At 38.3% G+C, this 8,828-nt stretch overlaps 1 non-coding gene across 1 annotated transcript in view; it reads left to right on the top strand.

The window, feature by feature from the left end:
- Positions 1 to 8,622: 8,622 nt before the first annotated feature.
- LOC143364610 (small subunit ribosomal RNA) overlaps positions 8,623 to 8,828 on the top strand; it is a 1,919-nt gene continuing 1,713 nt past the window's right edge. The window contains exon 1 of the ribosomal RNA XR_013084208.1: positions 8,623 to 8,828. This exon is cut by the window's right edge and continues 1,713 nt beyond it. This is a non-coding gene — a ribosomal RNA (small subunit ribosomal RNA).

The following is an 8,828-nucleotide window of genomic DNA, read 5'->3' as shown; positions in this document are numbered from 1 at the left end:
TGGGACTTAGAAAAATTTCCAGAGTTTTGTCGACGGAGTAGCACATCCGTCCATTATTTGCTAATAACTCGATAAATAATAATTGTAGCGAGTTTGGTGTTATGATATATATTGTTAGAAACCGTCTATATTACAGTGATATCACGTCGAAAATCGTCTAGGACCGATACGGAAAAAGTTTCCTCTTAGCGGTGGGACTTAGAAAAATTTCCAGAGTTTTGTCGACGGAGTAGCACATCCGTCCATTATTTGCTAATAACTCGATAAATAATAATTGTAGCGAGTTTGGTGTTATGATATATATTGTTAGAAACCGTCTATATTACAGTGATATCACGTCGAAAATCGTCTAGGACCGATAGGGAAAAAGTTTCCTCTTGGCGGTGGGACTTAGAAAAATTTTCGTCGAACGTCCGACGGAGTAGCACATCCGTCCATTATTTGCTAATAACTCGATAAATAATAATTGTAGCGAGTTTGGTGTTATGATATATATTGTTAGAAACCGTCTATATTACAGTGATATCACGTCGAAAATCGTCTAGGACCGATACGGAAAAAGTTTCCTCTTGGCGGTGGGACTTAGAAAAATTTTCGTCGAACGTCCGACGGAGTAGCACATCCGTCCATTATTTGCTAATAACTCGATAAATAATAATTGTAGCGAGTTTGGTGTTATGATATATATTGTTAGAAACCGTCTATATTACAGTGATATCACGTCGAAAATCGTCTAGGACCGATACGGAAAAAGTTTCCTCTTAGCGGTGGGACTTAGAAAAATTTTCGTCGAACGTCCGACGGAGTAGCACATCCGTCCATTATTTGCTAATAACTCGATAAATAATAATTGTAGCGAGTTTGGTGTTATGATATATATTGTTAGAAACCGTCTATATTACAGTGATATCACGTCGAAAATCGTCTAGGACCGATACGGAAAAAGTTTCCTCTTAGCGGTGGGACTTAGAAAAATTTCCAGAGTTTTGTCGACGGAGTAGCACATCCGTCCATTATTTGCTAATAACTCGATAAATAATAATTGTAGCGAGTTTGGTGTTATGATATATATTGTTAGAAACCGTCTATATTACAGTGATATCACGTCGAAAATCGTCTAGGACCGATACGGAAAAAGTTTCCTCTTAGCGGTGGGACTTAGAAAAATTTCCAGAGTTTTGTCGACGGAGTAGCACATCCGTCCATTATTTGCTAATAACTCGATAAATAATAATTGTAGCGAGTTTGGTGTTATGATATATATTGTTAGAAACCGTCTATATTACAGTGATATCACGTCGAAAATCGTCCAGGACCGATAGGGAAAAAGTTTCCTCTTGGCGGTGGGACTTAGAAAAATTTTCGTCGAACGTCCGACGGAGTAGCACATCCGTCCATTATTTGCTAATAACTCGATAAATAATAATTGTAGCGAGTTTGGTGTTATGATATATATTGTTAGAAACCGTCTATATTACAGTGATATCACGTCGAAAATCGTCTAGGACCGATACGGAAAAAGTTTCCTCTTAGCGGTGGGACTTAGAAAAATTTCCAGAGTTTTGTCGACGGAGTAGCACATCCGTCCATTATTTGCTAATAACTCGATAAATAATAATTGTAGCGAGTTTGGTGTTATGATATATATTGTTAGAAACCGTCTATATTACAGTGATATCACGTCGAAAATCGTCTAGGACCGATACGGAAAAAGTTTCCTCTTAGCGGTGGGACTTAGAAAAATTTCCAGAGTTTTGTCGACGGAGTAGCACATCCGTCCATTATTTGCTAATAACTCGATAAATAATAATTGTAGCGAGTTTGGTGTTATGATATATATTGTTAGAAACTGTCTATATTACAGTGATATCACGTCGAAAATCGTCTAGGACCGATAGGGAAAAAGTTTCCTCTTGGCGGTGGGACTTAGAAAAATTTTCGTCGAACGTCCGACGGAGTAGCACATCCGTCCATTATTTGCTAATAACTCGATAAATAATAATTGTAGCGAGTTTGGTGTTATGATATATATTGTTAGAAACCGTCTATATTACAGTGATATCACGTCGAAAATCGTCTAGGACCGATACGGAAAAAGTTTCCTCTTAGCGGTGGGACTTAGAAAAATTTCCAGAGTTTTGTCGACGGAGTAGCACATCCGTCCATTATTTGCTAATAACTCGATAAATAATAATTGTAGCGAGTTTGGTGTTATGATATATATTGTTAGAAACCGTCTATATTACAGTGATATCACGTCGAAAATCGTCTAGGACCGATACGGAAAAAGTTTCCTCTTAGCGGTGGGACTTAGAAAAATTTCCAGAGTTTTGTCGACGGAGTAGCACATCCGTCCATTATTTGCTAATAACTCGATAAATAATAATTGTAGCGAGTTTGGTGTTATGATATATATTGTTAGAAACCGTCTATATTACAGTGATATCACGTCGAAAATCGTCTAGGACCGATAGGGAAAAAGTTTCCTCTTGGCGGTGGGACTTAGAAAAATTTTCGTCGAACGTCCGACGGAGTAGCACATCCGTCCATTATTTGCTAATAACTCGATAAATAATAATTGTAGCGAGTTTGGTGTTATGATATATATTGTTAGAAACCGTCTATATTACAGTGATATCACGTCGAAAATCGTCTAGGACCGATACGGAAAAAGTTTCCTCTTAGCGGTGGGACTTAGAAAAATTTCCAGAGTTTTGTCGACGGAGTAGCACATCCGTCCATTATTTGCTAATAACTCGATAAATAATAATTGTAGCGAGTTTGGTGTTATGATATATATTGTTAGAAACCGTCTATATTACAGTGATATCACGTCGAAAATCGTCTAGGACCGATAGGGAAAAAGTTTCCTCTTGGCGGTGGGACTTAGAAAAATTTCCAGAGTTTTGTCGACGGAGTAGCACATCCGTCCATTATTTGCTAATAACTCGATAAATAATAATTGTAGCGAGTTTGGTGTTATGATATATATTGTTAGAAACCGTCTATATTACAGTGATATCACGTCGAAAATCGTCTAGGACCGATAGGGAAAAAGTTTCCTCTTGGCGGTGGGACTTAGAAAAATTTTCGTCGAACGTCCGACGGAGTAGCACATCCGTCCATTATTTGCTAATAACTCGATAAATAATAATTGTAGCGAGTTTGGTGTTATGATATATATTGTTAGAAACCGTCTATATTACAGTGATATCACGTCGAAAATCGTCTAGGACCGATACGGAAAAAGTTTCCTCTTAGCGGTGGGACTTAGAAAAATTTCCAGAGCTTTGTCGACGGAGTAGCACATCCGTCCATTATTTGCTAATAACTCGATAAATAATAATTGTAGCGAGTTTGGTGTTATGATATATATTGTTAGAAACCGTCTATATTACAGTGATATCACGTCGAAAATCGTCTAGGACCGATAGGGAAAAAGTTTCCTCTTGGCGGTGGGACTTAGAAAAATTTTCGTCGAACGTCCGACGGAGTAGCACATCCGTCCATTATTTGCTAATAACTCGATAAATAATAATTGTAGCGAGTTTGGTGTTATGATATATATTGTTAGAAACCGTCTATATTACAGTGATATCACGTCGAAAATCGTCTAGGACCGATACGGAAAAAGTTTCCTCTTAGCGGTGGGACTTAGAAAAATTTCCAGAGTTTTGTCGACGGAGTAGCACATCCGTCCATTATTTGCTAATAACTCGATAAATAATAATTGTAGCGAGTTTGGTGTTATGATATATATTGTTAGAAACCGTCTATATTACAGTGATATCACGTCGAAAATCGTCTAGGACCGATAGGGAAAAAGTTTCCTCTTGGCGGTGGGACTTAGAAAAATTTTCGTCGAACGTCCGACGGAGTAGCACATCCGTCCATTATTTGCTAATAACTCGATAAATAATAATTGTAGCGAGTTTGGTGTTATGATATATATTGTTAGAAACCGTCTATATTACAGTGATATCACGTCGAAAATCGTCTAGGACCGATACGGAAAAAGTTTCCTCTTAGCGGTGGGACTTAGAAAAATTTCCAGAGTTTTGTCGACGGAGTAGCACATCCGTCCATTATTTGCTAATAACTCGATAAATAATAATTGTAGCGAGTTTGGTGTTATGATATATATTGTTAGAAACCGTCTATATTACAGTGATATCACGTCGAAAATCGTCTAGGACCGATACGGAAAAAGTTTCCTCTTAGCGGTGGGACTTAGAAAAATTTCCAGAGTTTTGTCGACGGAGTAGCACATCCGTCCATTATTTGCTAATAACTCGATAAATAATAATTGTAGCGAGTTTGGTGTTATGATATATATTGTTAGAAACCGTCTATATTACAGTGATATCACGTCGAAAATCGTCTAGGACCGATAGGGAAAAAGTTTCCTCTTGGCGGTGGGACTTAGAAAAATTTTCGTCGAACGTCCGACGGAGTAGCACATCCGTCCATTATTTGCTAATAACTCGATAAATAATAATTGTAGCGAGTTTGGTGTTATGATATATATTGTTAGAAACCGTCTATATTACAGTGATATCACGTCGAAAATCGTCTAGGACCGATACGGAAAAAGTTTCCTCTTAGCGGTGGGACTTAGAAAAATTTCCAGAGTTTTGTCGACGGAGTAGCACATCCGTCCATTATTTGCTAATAACTCGATAAATAATAATTGTAGCGAGTTTGGTGTTATGATATATATTGTTAGAAACCGTCTATATTACAGTGATATCACGTCGAAAATCGTCTAGGACCGATACGGAAAAAGTTTCCTCTTAGCGGTGGGACTTAGAAAAATTTCCAGAGTTTTGTCGACGGAGTAGCACATCCGTCCATTATTTGCTAATAACTCGATAAATAATAATTGTAGCGAGTTTGGTGTTATGATATATATTGTTAGAAACCGTCTATATTACAGTGATATCACGTCGAAAATCGTCTAGGACCGATAGGGAAAAAGTTTCCTCTTGGCGGTGGGACTTAGAAAAATTTTCGTCGAACGTCCGACGGAGTAGCACATCCGTCCATTATTTGCTAATAACTCGATAAATAATAATTGTAGCGAGTTTGGTGTTATGATATATATTGTTAGAAACCGTCTATATTACAGTGATATCACGTCGAAAATCGTCTAGGACCGATACGGAAAAAGTTTCCTCTTAGCGGTGGGACTTAGAAAAATTTCCAGAGTTTTGTCGACGGAGTAGCACATCCGTCCATTATTTGCTAATAACTCGATAAATAATAATTGTAGCGAGTTTGGTGTTATGATATATATTGTTAGAAACCGTCTATATTACAGTGATATCACGTCGAAAATCGTCTAGGACCGATAGGGAAAAAGTTTCCTCTTGGCGGTGGGACTTAGAAAAATTTTCGTCGAACGTCCGACGGAGTAGCACATCCGTCCATTATTTGCTAATAACTCGATAAATAATAATTGTAGCGAGTTTGGTGTTATGATATATATTGTTAGAAACCGTCTATATTACAGTGATATCACGTCGAAAATCGTCTAGGACCGATACGGAAAAAGTTTCCTCTTAGCGGTGGGACTTAGAAAAATTTCCAGAGCTTTGTCGACGGAGTAGCACATCCGTCCATTATTTGCTAATAACTCGATAAATAATAATTGTAGCGAGTTTGGTGTTATGATATATATTGTTAGAAACTGTCTATATTACAGTGATATCACGTCGAAAATCGTCTAGGACCGATAGGGAAAAAGTTTCCTCTTGGCGGTGGGACTTAGAAAAATTTTCGTCGAACGTCCGACGGAGTAGCACATCCGTCCATTATTTGCTAATAACTCGATAAATAATAATTGTAGCGAGTTTGGTGTTATGATATATATTGTTAGAAACCGTCTATATTACAGTGATATCACGTCGAAAATCGTCTAGGACCGATAGGGAAAAAGTTTCCTCTTGGCGGTGGGACTTAGAAAAATTTTCGTCGAACGTCCGACGGAGTAGCACATCCGTCCATTATTTGCTAATAACTCGATAAATAATAATTGTAGCGAGTTTGGTGTTATGATATATATTGTTAGAAACCGTCTATATTACAGTGATATCACGTCGAAAATCGTCTAGGACCGATACGGAAAAAGTTTCCTCTTAGCGGTGGGACTTAGAAAAATTTCCAGAGTTTTGTCGACGGAGTAGCACATCCGTCCATTATTTGCTAATAACTCGATAAATAATAATTGTAGCGAGTTTGGTGTTATGATATATATTGTTAGAAACCGTCTATATTACAGTGATATCACGTCGAAAATCGTCTAGGACCGATAGGGAAAAAGTTTCCTCTTGGCGGTGGGACTTAGAAAAATTTTCGTCGAACGTCCGACGGAGTAGCACATCCGTCCATTATTTGCTAATAACTCGATAAATAATAATTGTAGCGAGTTTGGTGTTATGATATATATTGTTAGAAACCGTCTATATTACAGTGATATCACGTCGAAAATCGTCTAGGACCGATACGGAAAAAGTTTCCTCTTAGCGGTGGGACTTAGAAAAATTTCCAGAGTTTTGTCGACGGAGTAGCACATCCGTCCATTATTTGCTAATAACTCGATAAATAATAATTGTAGCGAGTTTGGTGTTATGATATATATTGTTAGAAACCGTCTATATTACAGTGATATCACGTCGAAAATCGTCTAGGACCGATAGGGAAAAAGTTTCCTCTTGGCGGTGGGACTTAGAAAAATTTCCAGAGTTTTGTCGACGGAGTAGCACATCCGTCCATTATTTGCTAATAACTCGATAAATAATAATTGTAGCGAGTTTGGTGTTATGATATATATTGTTAGAAACCGTCTATATTACAGTGATATCACGTCGAAAATCGTCTAGGACCGATACGGAAAAAGTTTCCTCTTAGCGGTGGGACTTAGAAAAATTTCCAGAGTTTTGTCGACGGAGTAGCACATCCGTCCATTATTTGCTAATAACTCGATAAATAATAATTGTAGCGAGTTTGGTGTTATGATATATATTGTTAGAAACCGTCTATATTACAGTGATATCACGTCGAAAATCGTCTAGGACCGATACGGAAAAAGTTTCCTCTTAGCGGTGGGACTTAGAAAAATTTCCAGAGTTTTGTCGACGGAGTAGCACATCCGTCCATTATTTGCTAATAACTCGATAAATAATAATTGTAGCGAGTTTGGTGTTATGATATATATTGTTAGAAACCGTCTATATTACAGTGATATCACGTCGAAAATCGTCTAGGACCGATACGGAAAAAGTTTCCTCTTAGCGGTGGGACTTAGAAAAATTTCCAGAGTTTTGTCGACGGAGTAGCACATCCGTCCATTATTTGCTAATAACTCGATAAATAATAATTGTAGCGAGTTTGGTGTTATGATATATATTGTTAGAAACCGTCTATATTACAGTGATATCACGTCGAAAATCGTCTAGGACCGATACTTAAAAATTTTCCTCTTATTTGTGGGACTTAGAAAAATTTTCAAAGTTCGGTGAATTATGAAAAGTTGGTTATTTTGTGTAAAATAATATAGAAATGTTAAAATTTATTATATTTTGTGAAAAAAATTTTTATACTTTTTTCGCTCTAAGTTCCAACAGCCCCGCCGGGAGGTCTGTTGCCGCGGCGGTTTGCGGCCATAAGCGCGCGTGCTATTGACCGCGCGGCGCCGGCGTCCCGGCCGGCCGTTCGGTATCTATAAGAGAGTCGACGGTTCGGTCGAGTCGGTCGGTGCAGCGCGCGTCTGTGGCTATTCTACGATCTCGGTCGAGAAGCAGTCATGGGCGCCTCGAGACTTCGGTCTTGACTGTTTCGTACCGTGCTTCGTATCGAATTATTCTCTACACAGCATTGCCACGGGTCGGTGTCCTAGACCGAATGGCCCTTATGTGGCGAGCCTTCCCTTAGTGGAGGTTGGTGACTTGTATTCACTTTTGTGTTTACTCGTACTAACTGAGCATCAACTCTTATGTCCGAGCGACTAAGGTATGAAAAAGAGAAAATAGAGTTAAAGAGAAAAAAAATTCTGTCTTTTAAAGACAGAATAAAGAGAAAAATTCGTTAAATAATAGAGGTGTCCTATTTCGTTTATGCCCAGCGCGAGAAGATGGCATCGATTTCTCGCAGTCCAGCATGCGTCCTGTCCGCGCTTCCTCGGCACTTGTGTCGATTTTGTCCAGCGCAGTGGTTACGTGCTTCCGCGAGAGATGGATGTTCGGAAGCTATACGCGCCTCCACGATTAGGCAAACCATGTTATTATACGAAACGAATGTATGAAACTTGTTTCAATAAGATATTTATAAGAAAGTTGAAACAAGTAAAATATCTGAACAAGATAAGATATTTATAAGAAAGTCTTGTTCAAGATATACGTATAAAATTGAGAAACCGAGAACGCAGAGGAGGAGGAGGTATATTTGAAAAGGAATTTGTTCGAGGTTGAATATTTGTAGAGAAGAAAAGATATATGTATCTCGTGCAAAAGGTTCTCTGAGAATTTGCACGAGTATAAAATATATATATGATTGGAAGAAAAAGTGTCGTCGACCTGTCTCGAAGAGAGCTGGCGGCGAAGACATTCGAAAAATTGTCGAAGCTCCCTGGTTGATCCTGCCAGTAGTCATATGCTTGTCTCAAAGATTAAGCCATGCATGTCTCAGTACATGCCGCATTAAGGTGAAACCGCGAATGGCTCATTAAATCAGTTATGGTTTCTTAGATCGTACCCACATTTACTTGGATAACTGTGGTAATTCTAGAGCTAATACATGCAAAACAGAGTTCCGACCAGAGATGGTAGGAA

The sequence above is a fragment of the Halictus rubicundus genome, unplaced genomic scaffold, assembly GCF_050948215.1.
Source record: "Halictus rubicundus isolate RS-2024b unplaced genomic scaffold, iyHalRubi1_principal scaffold0737, whole genome shotgun sequence".
NCBI lineage: Eukaryota > Metazoa > Arthropoda > Insecta > Hymenoptera > Halictidae > Halictus > Halictus rubicundus.
The sequence above is the reverse complement of the archived record's forward strand: the minus strand, read 5'-3'. Positions and strand labels throughout refer to the sequence as shown.